Genomic DNA, 16,595 nt, shown 5'->3' with positions numbered 1-16,595 from the left:
AGGAACAGGAAAATGTAAATTTATTGTTCGAAATTGTATTCGGGAAGGGGGGAGGAGTAACGGAAAGTTGTATGATGAGCGTACCACCCCAAATTATTTTTTATTTTATTGATGCGTCCAAAATAGCACTAAATACTATAAATTTCGATTAACAAGAAATCCAACGAATTAGTGAAATAGCAACTATTAGAGATGGTGGAAAGTTGATTCATTACGTATGGATACCTGTACCTGTCGGTATAAGGGGAAATAAAATGACCGATGAAGCAGCGAAAGACACTCTCTCTTCCAGGGCCCTACTTACACCATCGGAACTCGCATGTGCACTGAAAGAGAACATCCACGAGGAAATGTGGGACAAGAGTCCTCCAAGCAAGCTCCAAATTTATAAATAGGGAAGAAAAACCTTGGAACTCTCTGGTCCTAGCATCTGCAGATGAGTGGTCCTTACTCCATTCAGGTTTGGACTGACCCAAGTTTTACTCATCAATATAGAATTAACATCCAGATACCAAGACTGCGCTAACACATTAGAAATAGTCCACATCTTGCAACAATCTTCTACAGTCGAAAAAAAAAGTTAAGAACAATAATAGTTGTTATAATAAGGTTATACCTATTAATACAACTTTAAAGAAACATATATAATGAATGATCTTATAATAATAACATATATGATTCATCGGCTTAGTAAAGGAATATGATTTTTTTTATTTGATTATATCAATTTTTAATTAATAGTTATACAAAATTAAAATGTACATGGATTGGGTGCTAATGACCTGGACATTTGCGCTTTAAACATCAAAACAACCAACAGTATTGAAAAACCTAACAACGTTGCCAAGATCGCTTAAGTAATTGGACCAGGACTGCGACATCGATGTTTCTCAAACATCGACATCTGTTAAGCAATCGATATTCTTACCTTTCAAAAGCGTAACACCATCGGTCTAATGCTATATGTTAAGGTAAGATAATTCTATTTTCGATACCTTTCCTTACTGCAACATAAACGATGAGCCCACGTGACGGATGTAAAACTGATCAATCAGCAGTTCTCTCAACCTACAGCGCTCAAGGTTCTCCTGCTAATGAATTATTAAACTTTATTTAGACCATGATATCATTTATTTTCAACTTTAGTTAGTTATATAACGTTAAGTATTGATAATTTTTCCCAAAGACAATAGCGCACTGTTGATTTTCTATCCTATTAAATAGTTAATACATTAAATTTTTTTACACTTAATCATTTTAATTATCATTATCTTGAAAATAATTTCACCGATAAGTTCATAAAAAAGATCAACGGAAATTTTTATTCTAATATCATAATGAATTTTATTTCGATGATAAAAGCAATTTTGAAGCTTGGCATAGGAAAAAAATTGAGTTAGTTTAAACATATGTTAATTGGACTGAAACGTAGTTTAAATTAAAAACACCATACAAAGATTATGTGTGTATTTATTGTGATCTACTTTTTGTTATGACCACCTATACCAGATATAATAATACATAAGATCTTAATATAATATATACTTATAGTGAACCATCGACACATGAAATACATGAGGCTATGGGGAATGAATAAAAATTCGAAAATTTAGCAAGAAACATGAACATAGGTAATAAGTAGGTATTACAATGGCAATATTTTTATGCTATTACTAGCTAATTTTTACAAATGCAAATGAATTGTATTTATTTTATTTTCAAGGAAAAAAAAAATAATCAATAATATAGGCAAACTCATGAGAATTATAAAAAAAAAAAAAATTGTTATGTCCATTAGATATAACATATAAAAATATGTTAATAATATAAAAATATGTCAAAAGAAATATTTTTATATGAAAAATAAATAACAAGCAAACTCATAAGTAATAACTGAAAATGTATTTTTTTAAAAAATAACAATAGTAAAAAAGTATTTTAATTCTTTTTCTCTGTAAATTCAAATAGATTTATCCCTATTCTCTATTTTTTTATGGTTAACATGGTTAGTGGTATTAACCATGATAAAAAATAATCTTTAAAACCACAAAGTTTTGGTTATAAAACCAAACTAATCTATGACTTCAGTTATTTCATTGAACTGAGTTCAATTTTCAATATGCCTAATTATGACTTGGTTACCGAAACGTTATTATAAAGAAAATATACGTTTAGTGATATATTGTTCAGCTTTTTAAAATATGAATTTGTCCACTTTTGAATCTCAAAACTAATTTTGAATGTAAAATTAGATTAGGAGTTAAGCATAAAATTAAAACTATCTAATTTAATTAATTAAACGTAAAATAATTAAGGCTTGAGCGTACAATACCTTAAAGAGAACGCCAAGTAGTGTGGAAAAAAATAAAAAATACAAAAATGGATTCTCTGCCTTTTGTGTTTCCATGCCTCCTATAAATACATAGCATACGACCAAATATATAATACATAACCATTTTATATATAAAATATACAACCATCAATGTTTGAAAACAAAGATCACCATGTCACAGCTGTAAATAAGAAAGAAAAAATAGTGTTCGGCCTTGACTCTTGCGTCATTTCGAATAGCATTCCAATAATACCAAGTCGTTAAAAGACCAGAAACATAGACAAAAATTGTATTACTGATTAACTTATTATTAAGAACAATACATACTATTGAATATGGAGTATTGTATAATAAAATCGAATTTAATATATGAAATTTACTTTGAATAACAAAAATATATTGTTATGATTATGATACAATAATCCACACGGATAATAATAATAATAAAAATTATTACACAAAAAAATATACAATAAAAAATGAATTAATTCTTAGAATATATATTTAATAATCATTTTCCTAATTTAAATAATAAAGGGATGTAACTCCATAAATGTTTCTCATAATTAATTTATTTATGACCTTTAGGCTCATTATCAAACCTAAAAAAAAAACTTTTTAGAATATAAAACATTTAGATTCCCAATATATTTCCATATCATTAAAATCTGCATGGCACGTGATATATATTTGCATATCATAAACATATCTATTACATACCTGGATTTCATTTCAGTACACCTATGAGTTTTACCGAAAAATATTTACATATTATAAGCGTTTAAATTTGATAGTATTTCTATAATTATTTTAATTTTCAAAAATGATGAAATTATTTTCAAAAAAGCACTTATTCAATTTGGATAGTTTTTCAGTAACATGAAAAATTAATGAAAGTATAAGTAATAGTTAAAATGAAACAAAACTATTTTATGGATTTACTCTCTTTGTAAGTCAGCTCCTCAATTATGAAATAAGCTTCATAATCCCGAATAGGTAGGGACAGCTGAAGCTAAAAAAACATGCCAAATAAATTCCAAGTATTTAAATTATTTGTAAAATACAAAAAAAATGATTCACTAAATATAAAAATCAACGATAATCGTATAATATCCATGATATATTATCGTAATAAACTATAAATATTCTCAAGGTGGACATTAAAACAATTAAAAATCTTTTAAAGTCTCTAATTGTCAAGTCCTAAGTCGTAAACATCGTTATCTGAAATTCTTCTAGAGTAGTGAGGCTATGATAGAAAGTTACATAGGAAGATTTTATGCTGGTTGTGCCTTGGGAATTAATATGCGAAAGCGAAAAAAAAATCTAATGAAAGCACTTTTCTCACTGATTAAGTATCTATTATGCATACAAATTTTGGCCATAACTGTCATTCTAATTGTTATTAAAAACTACAAAAGCAACAGTTGAATTACATTAAATTATACACATTTTTCGCAATTGTAATAATTAATTCAAAGTTATAATGTAAATTTAAAAAAAATTCATTCATATTAGATTTATATTTTGAAATAAACTCCAAATTTAGATAGAAAACTCTTTATTATTTCATTGTAGTTTATTGTGAAATAATTTTAATTGATATATCAATGAAGAGTCATTTATATTACGATTTGTTAGATAATTTGAACCATTGGGTGTCATTTTGGCCCTATTAGAATAATTGTAATAAATAAAAAATAGAAGAAAAAAATTGGAACTATGGATTTTTATAAATTCCTATTAAATTATTTACTCTGTTTAAGCACTTTACATGAATTTGACTTATTTTGTTTTTTCTTTACCTACAGTAAACTTTAAATTTCACTTAATATTTGGGAATAAAAAAAAAAATTAGACTTTATTTTGACTATATTTAAAAAATGAGACCTAGTTACATTATTGAAGAATATTAAAAGGGTCGAAAATGCCTCATCAAGAAAAAAATATATAATTACAATAAATATCAATTAACTTCATTACTGAATGTACAGTGCATATAAATAACATCAGTTCAATTTAATACTTACGTAAAACTGTTTCACAGGAGATATCTAGCGATCCTTATCCTATTAACACAAACGAAACAATCCGGTCAAATACGTTCATTGAAAGTTTTTCCAACTCCGGAATAAATGTTAGAGCCTGAAATCACTCCTCTCCTGTGCGACATTATTCTAGTAGTGGAGGGACTGTACATCGCACGACGCCACCTTTACGACTGGCCAAGCCCAGAAACCTGCAGCCAGGGGGGCTGAGGAAAGCCAAGATTGGGGCAACGGGGTTTAGCAACACAGGCTTTCACCCTTCACCTTCCGTATCACTTTGCTCGTTCAAGGACCACTGCTACATTATGTCCCATATGGAGGTGTCATCATGCTACAAGAAAAATGTCGTCTTCTATGACATTTGTTATCAGGGACAGGGATTAAGAAACAAAACATTTTGGAGTAATCTTTAAGTGTGAAACTAAATTCCATATACTATAATAATATAAATGATTCACATACTTATCTAAGACATTCTTAAACAAATTAAGTTTTAAGGCTCAAATTTAAACAAATTTCCATTGTAACCCTACGACATGTCCTATAGTAAGTTCCCAATAATATTCCGTTTGTTTCTGTTGAAACGATCTGTTAGTGTTTCATATAAACAAGCTACTAACGTAGAGTTATTAGAGATATAATTTTATGTTATAGGAGAGTCTTCAAGTACATACATCTGTAATAAAAACATATAGAAATATTTAATAAAAACAAATTAAAGAATGGAATATTCAACTCAAAAAATCCTTTAAAAACAATGTATACAAATTTTAAATTTCTTTATTACATTTGCTTATTTGTAAAAAAAAAAGTTTAATGATTATTTTTATTTGCTATACCCAAATTTTCACGTAACGAATCTTTAAGATTTTTCGCAAAATTGATTTGTACTCACCGAACGATGGTTTAAGTTACTACATACGTAGTACGTATGGAGAAAGAAATGCTTTATTTAGCCATGCTGCCCAAATACATTGGGTTACTACAATACACATACAGTAAAACACAGAACCATAGTAAAACATATATCATAAAATCTAAGTAATCTGATTTGAACTGTATACATCTTACTCTTATTGCTAAGATTACATGCATATCACAAAATTACCTTTTTTTTTAGATGTAACGCTGTTTAACTAGGACAGCACATATGAAGATTACTGTTAGGGGTTCTATTTCTTTTTAGTTTTTGAACCGGTCGATTTGTGATTTAACTTATTTATTCATTAAATTATTTCTTTTAACTTATTTATTCATTTATAAAAAAAAAGTTAGTTAAAAGTAATATTTTTAACTAAATCTTTGTTTTTTTTAAATCTATGTATTATTTTTTTTTCTAATGTATTTGTGAACTGATCTTCTTCTGTGACTATTGTGTCAATCAGTGGAGAGGGGAGGTCTGGGAGAGTGAAATAGGGAGAATAAAATAGTGAATTCAATGGAATAAAATTATTAAATAGAATAAAATATTTGTATTTAGTGTGTATACGAGTATTCATTGTAAAAGGAAAAGGTAGGAAAACAAAATTGTTGCTATATCATGTGAATATATGTTTTGTATATATGTCCGATCATGAATTGATTGGTATGCTGTGTACTGTAGCGACACGATGTATTTGGGGAGCATGGCTAAATAAAGCATTTCTTTCTCCATACGTACTACGTCTGTAGTAACTAAAAACGATCTCCATATTGCTAAGATTACATGCATATCTCAAAATAAACAAACTACTCGTATAACTGGGCAGCGATATATGCTGATAATATTTCTTATGTCGGTCTGCCCAGGAATTTTGCTCAAAACATCATATAATTGTCCCTGATAATTGCCGGAAGATAATTTTTAGGAACCATTGAACTCACAGAAAAATTAAAGGATCTAATAAACTACATGGTAGTTGTAAACTTTCATAACACGATAACTAAAAAATGTAAAATTTATTTTAGGCTTTTCAGAAAATAATTGAGGACAAGCTGAGTTAATTTTTTAATTTTTATCTATAAATTCATTTTTTTCCTAATTAAAAAATAATTTATTTGGATAAAAAAAAAATAATAAGACCAAGTAAAAAGGAAAATATTTACTTTAAAAAAAGCAAAATATTTAAAAATTTTAATATTAAAATATCACTAAATATTCCAAGGAGTCATAAAAATGTACACAGAATTTATGAAACAAAATTGTGATCTCTATTTACCATAACAATTGAACCGACAGAAGAAACAGTTTCCTACTACTTTACATGATGAACATCTTATCAATTTTTTTAACATTTTAGTTGCAAATTTATCGATTTGTACTTATTAGTATTTATACGCACTAAAGAGAAATACAGAAATTTTTGATTCCATCATGGTAAGTAACATAGTATTTTATAATGTCGACACCGCGTTAACTGAGGCAATAGTTCACAACTTTCGTTTTTGCTAGAGGGACTGGAAATCAGAAGTAGTTAGGAACAAGGACTTACAAAACATAGTTAAATGTTTTATGACATTAATAAATAACAATGAACAATTAAATTCATTATGTTAAGATATTAGGCCCCGTTAGTTGAACCAGTTAAAAATTACGTTTGTAGAAAATGTAAAAACATTACTAAATAAACCCTCCCCGCTCAACATGGTTTAAATGCGCACACAGCGCCATTCTTTCAGCACACACAGTACATACCTGCAACACCCCTTAGAGTACCCATGGATAGAAAAAGGGAGGAAACTTCAACTAGCATCTTTTGTACTATTTATTATTTATTTTTTCAATTCGGAGGTTACGAAAAAAAAATTACTAAATAAGTTCATTTCAAGTAATAAATATTCCAATAAATAAACTCTGGCAGTAAATATATTTTTTTAAACTACAGTATTTGTCTTCAATAAATGCATTTAACATTAAAACAGCACAAAAAGAAATTGTTTAAAAGTTAAGTTTATTTTAAATAAATAGCCTTAAAAGTCTCTCAAATAAAAAAATTAAATTGTTAGGCCGATTCAGAAAACACCAGGTCTGAAAGTTATTATTATTTTTAAATTCTATTTTTATACTTTGAGAAAAAATACCCAGCTGTGGTAGATAATTATCTGTTTCACTGTAGCCGTGAGTCAGCCCTGTTGGTTCGGGAACACTCGGAGGTCCACCCAGCCACATGAAGTGGGTACCCTTAATTGGGTAAATTCTGACCAAATCACCTCTTTGCGCAACCGCTGTTCTAGTAATAGTTCCTTACCAAGTACTGTACCTCTGACCTTTCATGGGTTATGGCGGCACAGATTTAATTTAATTTAAAAAAAGTGCAGTTTAAATCCAGGAATAACACAACTTAAAATAAAAATAAAATCCACGTCACAAATTAAATTATTTAAAGCTATTTAAAAAACGAATACAACTGTGTTTGAGATTAATATGCATTGGATATCCTTTTAAAAAAAAAAACTTACAAGGCCAAACAAAAACGATAATGTTTGCTCCCCCAAAAAGCTTAATAGCCCTTCTCTATAGGTTAGTAACCTTGAGTTCTGTCGTATTTCACTTTTAAATTAAAGCACTTTGTGCTTGTAGAATGTCATCCAGTCAAACGTAAACACCTTAAATTGACGTAAGTCTGTTTTTTAATACAAATAAAACTAAGGTGAAAATGCTTAACTTTTTGTTATTGCTAAATATTACACTAATGTCGGAAGTACGCACGTAACAATTGAAAATATTTAGTCCTAAATGTTGTTTAATTTACATGTTAGACAAAATCAAGTTGAGTACGAATCAAAAATGATCATGTTAAATGCCTCCGAAATGTCAGTATTGTAAATAACAATTTTAAAATTAGCCATGTCTTTAAATAATGCCCAAATTTCACCTCATACCTCAACTGTTTTGGATTAAATCCGGATATAACCAAAACCCTTGCGTACGATGATAAAACAATAGAGTTATTATTTCAATTTTTAAAATCACAAAATTTTCTGTCACAAACATAGCATCTAAAAGACAAAAATTAATAAAACAAATACAAGCATAAACAAAAAATAATGGTGGAAGATTATTGATTGACCGTGTGTATAGATGTATGGAATATGGTCCGGGTGTGGTAAAAAAAACTCTAAAAGTAGATAATTATACTATTTTATTGAGCCAAAGTTTAGTGTTTGTATCTTTTTTAGCCCTGACGAAGCCCTGCAACGTGGGGCGAAACGTTGGCTCAATAAAATAGTATATTTATCTACTATTTAAGTTTTTGTTTTTACCGCACCCGGACCATATTCCATTTATCATAAAAAATAATGGTGTTGACCAAGAAATTTTATGCCAGAAAACTTAGAATTAATAAAATTGAACAACCGCTGTAATAAATATTATATAAAATGAAGGTTCGTAGGAGGAAGCTTCTCGTTATTATGCATATTACGAAGGTCTTTAGAAACGACCACGTCATCGATGGAAATCGAAACCATACGTATATTTAAAAAAAAAAAAATAGTCAATAATTTCGCGATTGTTCTTAGTACAACTATTACCACAAATAAATAGCATAGTTGAAAAAAATAATGATAATTTATGCTAAAGGAGTCCTTGTTATATAGATTATATTCTTTGAACAAGTGTTTTTCAGGATTGTTTACAAGCCAAGGTCATATAATAAACGAATTCAGTAACGGAACAGGTAGGTCTTTGTTTTTTTAATTTTTTTTTTTTGTAGGAATAACTTTAAGAATTACTACGCAATAATATAACACAGAGTATTATATAAAATCCCATTCTTCAAACTAAACTGAACAACATAATAATATTGTTCATCAGCAGAACAACTGAATTCTCAATTCATACATTGAAAGTGTGTAGCAATGTTTATCGCATTATAGGGTGCAATAGATCCATATATATAATGAATAATTTCGAACAATTTGTATAAAAGAAAGTATGATTTTAATGAGAACATCTCTTATCTAAAAGAGGCATATTTTTATTAAAATCATTAACTTTAGAATATAATCAGAAAGTTTATATTGATTATGAAAATCAGCAATAACTTCTATATATACAATTTATCAACTTATTTCAACCACTAATTTCAATATATCACAACCTTTTTCGTCCTATCACAAACATTGTAATCAATAAAAATAAACAAGAAATAAAATTAACTACAAAAAAAAAAAAAAATGGAAATCCAGATTTCTTAAAGAATCCTCTTGAATTATTTACTTTCTATGAGCACTTCAACTTCATAATCTTCATCGACAGTAAAAATTAAATTTTATGAAATATCTGTTTATCTAAATGAGGCTTTAAAAAATATGGTTAACACACTTCATTAAAAACTATGTATGGGAACTATAATTTAACCTTTAACCACCCCACTTTATATTCTGTGGAAAAACTCTGCCCAGCTGCACCAAATAGGTTAAGCATAACTTCTTTACTATTTTAAAAGGGTATATACAAAATTAACAATATTTCAACATTTGAGAATAATTTGTATTGTTTTAAAACTTATTTGTTTTTTGTTAAAAATTAAAACCTACTGTACTCCGACACTGTAAGGAAACGTATGAATATCATGAAAAATAACTCTTTGCGCGTGTTTTGCGATTTTCAAAAAATGGACCATATAAAAATATTTAAAAAAAAAATTAAATTAAAAAATACTAATTTTCCCGCTAATACAATACGTTAAAAAAAAACTAGGCCAAATCGGACATACCATTCTCGAAATATAGGCGTGTCAAGGAAAATACGATTGGACATGTGTGGGCGAAACTATTGAATGGAAATTAATAAAAGTTATATTGGATAATTTTTACACTAATTACCAACTTTGGATCAAATCGTATTATATAGGAAAATAAGTTTGAATACAGATAAAATAGAATAAATAATAAACCTGTAATGACAAACTACCATAATTGGAGTAACCTAGGGAGTTGAGGTAGCAGCAAATAATGTAAGTTAGAAATCTTATAAAACAGTGTTTTCTAACCTATTTGTTAATATACGTATATACATATTTTTTTTTAAGGGTGTAGAGAGCATAAAAGTATCTCTAAAATCATCTTTTACCAGTATTTAATTATTCGAGAAGTGAAAACCTATTTGCGTGGAGAAAGTTACTATTAAGCTCCTATAGAACACGACATCAATAGAAGAGAAAAATAAAAGAAGATTAGAAAAATGTAATTGGGGGAAGGGAGGTTCGTGACACTCCTTGGCAACAACTTACAGCTCACAGGAATCGTTGAACCCTTTAAATAATTCAACTATTATCGACTCTATATTGAAACATTAAAACGCATTGATCAAATAGTCTCAGAACTGTGTCAATACCGTCAGTATAGGCCGATACATTTATTAATAACATTGTACACATGAATCTGGTCAGATGATGATATAAAGAAAAGATGAACGAATTATAAACTTATAAATAAATCCAAATAGTAAATTATCAACAATACAGACACTAATTAGTCAGCTTTGCAACATAAGATATAAATGTTAGAAATGCATATATATAAAAACAAAAGAAATATACAAATTGAATGGCATGTGTATACTGTCTGTAGTGATTGTTAGGCCAATAAAATAAATTGTTTAAAGCCATTAGGGCTAAAAATAAACGAGACTTGTTTACATTTCTTAACAATTAGTCATTATATCAGGAAGAATATTAAAAAAATATATATATACTGTTGAATAATTTAGATATCTATAATTGATCGATAGAACTCTATTAGCATATTTCAAGATTTAAGAAAAAGTTAGAATTAAATCACTTCTAAGACTAAAATAAGAGATTGATATTAAAATAAAATTTTATAACAGCATTGGTTTCTGTTACCGCTTAGTTATGAAATAATATAAAATGCAATTATAAAATAAAATAATTATAGTAATCGAAACCACGAACCAAATAAATTTCCACTACGAGTTTATTCCCGTGATGATTCATTTTAATAAATTTTGATTATAAATTTAATAAATTTAAGGGCTCCATATAAAAATGTTCATACAATAAAACGATTTTTCAGAATAAAATTCTTCTCTCTGGCTTAACCTGACTAGTACAATCAGTCCTTAATCCTTAAAGAAGGATCTAATGCACCGAAAATGAAAATATCTTAATTTGGTCAAAGTTTTATTTTTTATCACTCATAAGTTTGAACCTTTTTAAATAAAGGTATATAATTTTATTGTGTATTTTGAAGAATACACAAATCAATTGTGCTAAAATAGTAGAATAAAACTATTCTAATGTTTCAATCAGTTACAATTTTAGGTTTATAATTCTGAATTGGATTAATTAATCAAAAAAATCACTAAGAATTTTCATAGATTCAAGTTAAGTACTTAAAAAAGATTTTTAAACCATTTTTGAGGTAAAAACTTAAAAAATAAAAGAAAAAAATGTTTTCCCATTTTTTGAAAGCGTACAAAACATCAATATTACCATATTTGATTTTTATAAATTAATATTATAGATATAATTTTTATAATTAATAAATTTATTAGAGATTCAAAGTTTATTAGCCCTGAGAAATGATTTTAGCTAATTGTCCAAGATTAGAATTTTTTATTTTATCAAAAGTCAATATTTCTACTTTTTGGAAAATTGCAAAAAAAAAATATTATGTATCATCTCATGTAATGTAACGAAGTTAAACTTTTTACTGAAAATGTAGTCTGTAACACCAATTTGACAGAGGAAAATTTAAATAAAGTTTTTGATGTAGAATTTTAAGTTGTCAAAACATAACCTTTACTATAATGAAGTGGATCTATTAACTTGTGAAAGAAAAGTCCTCAATTACCCTCCAATAACATTTTAAAATAAATTTTAGAAACAAAAAATTATTAGATATATTCAGGAGAATGAAAAAATAAAAATATGTACATCTACATCCATGGAGCGTTAGGGGTTCAGTACGTTGTAAGGAAGTACTATTTCTTGAACTAAGGCTATACAAGGAGGTGATTCGTTCATGATCGCGCAAAACCGCTAGATTTTCACCCAATTAATGGCACCCACTTTATGAGGGTTCTGGAGGTGTTAAAAATGTTTTGTAGATGGGGAAGTTCATTTATCGTTCTGTACAAAATAGGTGACAATACACCTTTTAGAGCGAAGCGATTCGAAGACGAGACTAAGATAAGAAACCACCACATAAAATTTATGATAGGATAATAATTGTTGGATTTTATGAAAAAGCGAAATTACTTGTTTTTTTAATACTGTATTGTGTAAATATAATAGTTAAACTTAGTAATGAAAATATGTGCTTTAATGTCGGATATCTTAGATTTTAGAATGAACACATCATAAAACTATATAGAATACTTTCACTTTTATGTAGCCCAATAATTCTAAATTGTTACCTTCAATTTAGACGGAAGAATGAAAATAATACCAGCAAATTATAAATAGAGCCTAACATCTGATTAATAGCCCCAATTAAAGTATATTAAATTAAAGTGGACACTTCACAGTTAGTTGAATGCACCAGCCAGCGGGCGAAGGCAACAAGAGCGAGAGTGACGTAAGAGGGCGGGCAGACTGGAGTGGAGGGGGTAAGGTTACACCAGGTGAGAGCCAGCTGTGGATCAGCTGATGCGGTGTTGCCGCTACACCCTGACCCAGATAGCAACAGCCCGGCCCGCTTAGCAACAGGGTGTCGACCGACCGCTCCGCACTGGCTAAAATGACAGACCTAGCTAGGAAAAAACTGGGAGTTTCTTCTCTTAATATATTTAATAGCCTATTTATTCGTAATATAAGGAGTGGGGTAGCCCATAAGGCAATGTACTACTAACTCAAAGGTTCAAACACGACTGTGCCAGATAATTATTTATTCTGTTACAGTAGCTGTGAGTTAAGTGGGTACACTTAATTAGGGAAAAATCTGGCGGATAAGTGTGATCTTGAAATAATCACCTCCTTGCCATAATAACCTTTGTTGCAAAAACAGCACCTGTGTTGTACCAAAGTACTGAATCCCTCACCCTTTATGGGTTGTAGCGGTTCACATTATTATTATTCATAACATAAGCTTCTGAGGCTGCTCATAGCTGCTACAATTAGTTTTTATTAGTTGATCCATAAATGGATGACAAAATCGTCATCAGCAGTAAAAGGTGGGCCCACATATAAACAAGTGGCTTTAAAAATTCAGTAGTTAGAATTTTACAGCTAAAATTTAGCGATTTTTTCCCATTCGTTGTTGCATAATGATATGCACAAAAACTTATATCACCATCCAGAGTTTTTTCCATGGTTAAATGGTTTTTTCTATCGAGTTTCAGAATTTAATAGTCGAGTTTTTCGCTTTCTTGTGCTAAGATATTTTTCCAAAATTTCTATTCAAGGTTAGGAGAAGAGAAATGTTTGAACAATGAGGACAGAAGTCATAAAATAGAAATGAATTGAATTTAAGCTATGCTGATGGATACATTTGGAATAAATGGAATTAATGTTTACCAAGTACTCAATAAGCAGATTTAGCTCAAAAATTAACAATAAAAGTTTGTTGAAAAAACAGAACAGAGTTCACGATTAAGGTACGAAGCGTTATTCTTAACTAAGGGGGACCGTATATATAAGAATCATTTACATAAATATTTTTTCGAAATCTCCTTAAGAAGCTACGAACACTGTAATAAAACATTTTTTTCCAGCTAGATCTTTCATATTTCACTAGTTATTAGGGGATGTGGGAGGAGGGGACACCCTCTTCTGTAACCCAGTCATAACGAAGTCCCTGAACAGTAATGTTAATGAATATTTGTTTTCAGTAGTGAAAAAAATTCGGTCAACAGAGAAAGTACAAGGCCTAGAATGCTTGAAAGCAACATTGTAATTTATTTTATCGCTGCGTATAACATTGCCATTGACAAATTACAACTGGTTTATTAATCATGGAAAAAAAATAGAAATTATTATATTAAATTTAATTTAATTATATAATGCTATATTATAATATTATATTGTTTAAAGCCAAAATCTTGTTTTTTCTATACTTCCAAAACGTTTGTGTAAGTAACAAATGTAGTTTGCTTTGATGTGTTAGAGCAGTTGTTCCCAACCGGGGTTCCGTTGTGTACCTAATTATACCTAGGATTTCGCCACTCTTCCTACTGGTACCAAAAGAGTTCCACAAAAAAAAGTTGGTAACCGCTGGGTTAGAGAGTAAAACCGACACTACACAAATTATTAATCTCATAATAAATTGTTATGAAATGAAAAAAAGATTCACTAAATTCTGTGGAATTTACTTGTTCTACAATAACCTAATCTGGTCTTATTGTTAAGACTAAAATGTTACACGCGCAGTAAAGGATTTTAGAGAGGAGCGTATCGTATTATTTTTAATAATATATTTTTCAGTTGAGCACCCTTCACAAAACATTCTGAATTTTACAAAACAAAAAAAAAATATATATATACACACATATATATATAAATTGCATAGCTGAGGCGAAGTAGCTACCCGTTTTGGCACCTTGAGTTTAACAAGGTGTAAAAATTCGGATAGTAGAAGTGGCCTTCAGCTAATAAAGGTCATTTTAAAATAAATTTGGCTTATTCCGAATCCTTCAAGTTGTTTTAAACATAAATAAAAACTTCTTATAAAAGAGTTATAAATAAAACCACTAAAGACTCCACCAATTTTTTGTTTTTTTATTTAAAATTGTTTTTGGAGTCATGCACTCATCAATTGTATTTAAAACCAGATTTTCTCAAGGTTTCGGAAAAAAAAACCCTCCTTGCTATTAATTTGAACCATCGAGAAATGTGTGCATCTTTGTTAGGAAAGGTTCGAAAGAGAAATAACCAGACGCTTCTGAACGACGTCGGTAAATGTACAGCAGTAAACACATCATTTAAGGAATTTGTATTATGATCACTCTTTTATCAAAAGGTTTCTTATCGAATTAGTAAGACGTAGGTTCCAAATTTAGAATTGGGAAGTATTTAAAAATATAATACTAAGTACATTTTTTGTATTTTGTACTTATTATTTATTATATTTTCAGTTATTTGTATTGCAACGCAAAAAAAAAAAAAATTAAAAAGTACTTTGTATTTCGAGAGGTAAAATACAAAAAAAAAGTTCAATTTTCTAATTCACATTCACCATTTAAATTTCTTAACATTATATATACATACATATTAGACTGTTTATCATACTGCTTTACTTTGTCATGATGAATACCTAACTGTTGGACACAATATGAAATATTGTTTCTTCAATCTCCTCCTTAAATTATATCAACTACCTCCATATCATTACGAAAAGGGGAAATATATTTTTTGGTCTTTCTGTAACATCACCACAATATGCATTTGAAATTGAAAAATATTCGACAACGTAGTTGTACTACGTACTTTTCGAAATGCAAGTCATCGATTGAAGAATTGGTTTTCCTGTTAACGTCATGAACGTGGAGCTATCGTCGTATAGGTAATGAATGTCAACACTGCTGTCCAGTACGGTCAAATATTAGGTTTTGGACATCGGTATAAGACAAGTAGTATGGAGAGGAAAATGATTATCAAATGTCCAAAAGTTGAATGTGGAAGTAAACATTGGATAACATTCAAAATAAACTATTTGCTCAAGTAATGAGGTGTAGATAGTTGACCGTAGATTAATGATTGGAGAAGTTTGTCAGGGGGTGCGGTCAGCAAAGAACAACATAAATAACCAAACCATATTTATTTATTTTATGCCGACGTTTCTATTTTTGTTTAATTTGTTTGTACACTATTCCTTTTTGATTGTATGTTCCTCTAAATGTTGTTGTTATCTCTTTTGTTCTATAGCCCTGATGAAGACCGGAAACTCAGGTTGAAACGTCGGCATAAAATAAATAAATATGGTTTGGTTATTTATGTTGTTCTTTGCTGACCGCACCCCCCAACAAACTTCTCCAATAATTAATAAATCCAAATAATTAAAATGAAAATAAATAAGTTAACATCAACAAGCGTATTAACCTTACTTGTGCTTGAAAACCATTCTCCCTAACGCAAGATTTCAGATTTGAAAAAATAAAAAACAATAACAGAAATATTGCACAGAAGGAAGACGGTCCAGGTCGGGGTCAAGAAAGGTCCAAAAGTAGTAGAACAACTATTTATTAGTATTTAAACAGTTTTTGTCGTAATAACTAGTTTTCTACAATTTATGAATATTCATTTAATGAAAAAGTTATATTATTTATATAT

At 28.9% G+C, this 16,595-nt stretch overlaps 1 protein-coding gene across 4 annotated transcripts in view; it reads right to left on the bottom strand.

Moving 5' to 3' along the window:
• Positions 1–16,595, bottom strand: part of atos (atossa) — an 87,612-nt gene that overhangs the window by 32,607 nt on the left and 38,410 nt on the right. Inside the window, exon 1 of one of the 4 annotated variants that reach the window (XM_014420262.2) lies at positions 4,363–4,706. The exons of the other annotated variants lie outside the window; for them this stretch is intronic. The gene's annotated coding sequence lies outside the window, so the exon portion shown is untranslated. Of the gene's footprint in view, positions 1–4,362; positions 4,707–16,595 lie in introns of those variants that run through there. 4 annotated transcript variants of the gene reach the window in all.

The sequence above is a fragment of the Halyomorpha halys genome, unplaced genomic scaffold (assembly GCF_000696795.3).
Source record: "Halyomorpha halys isolate HHAL.00 unplaced genomic scaffold, Hhal_1.1 Scaffold265.1, whole genome shotgun sequence".
Lineage (NCBI taxonomy): Eukaryota > Metazoa > Arthropoda > Insecta > Hemiptera > Pentatomidae > Halyomorpha > Halyomorpha halys.
This window is presented reverse-complemented; position numbering and strand designations above follow the sequence as displayed.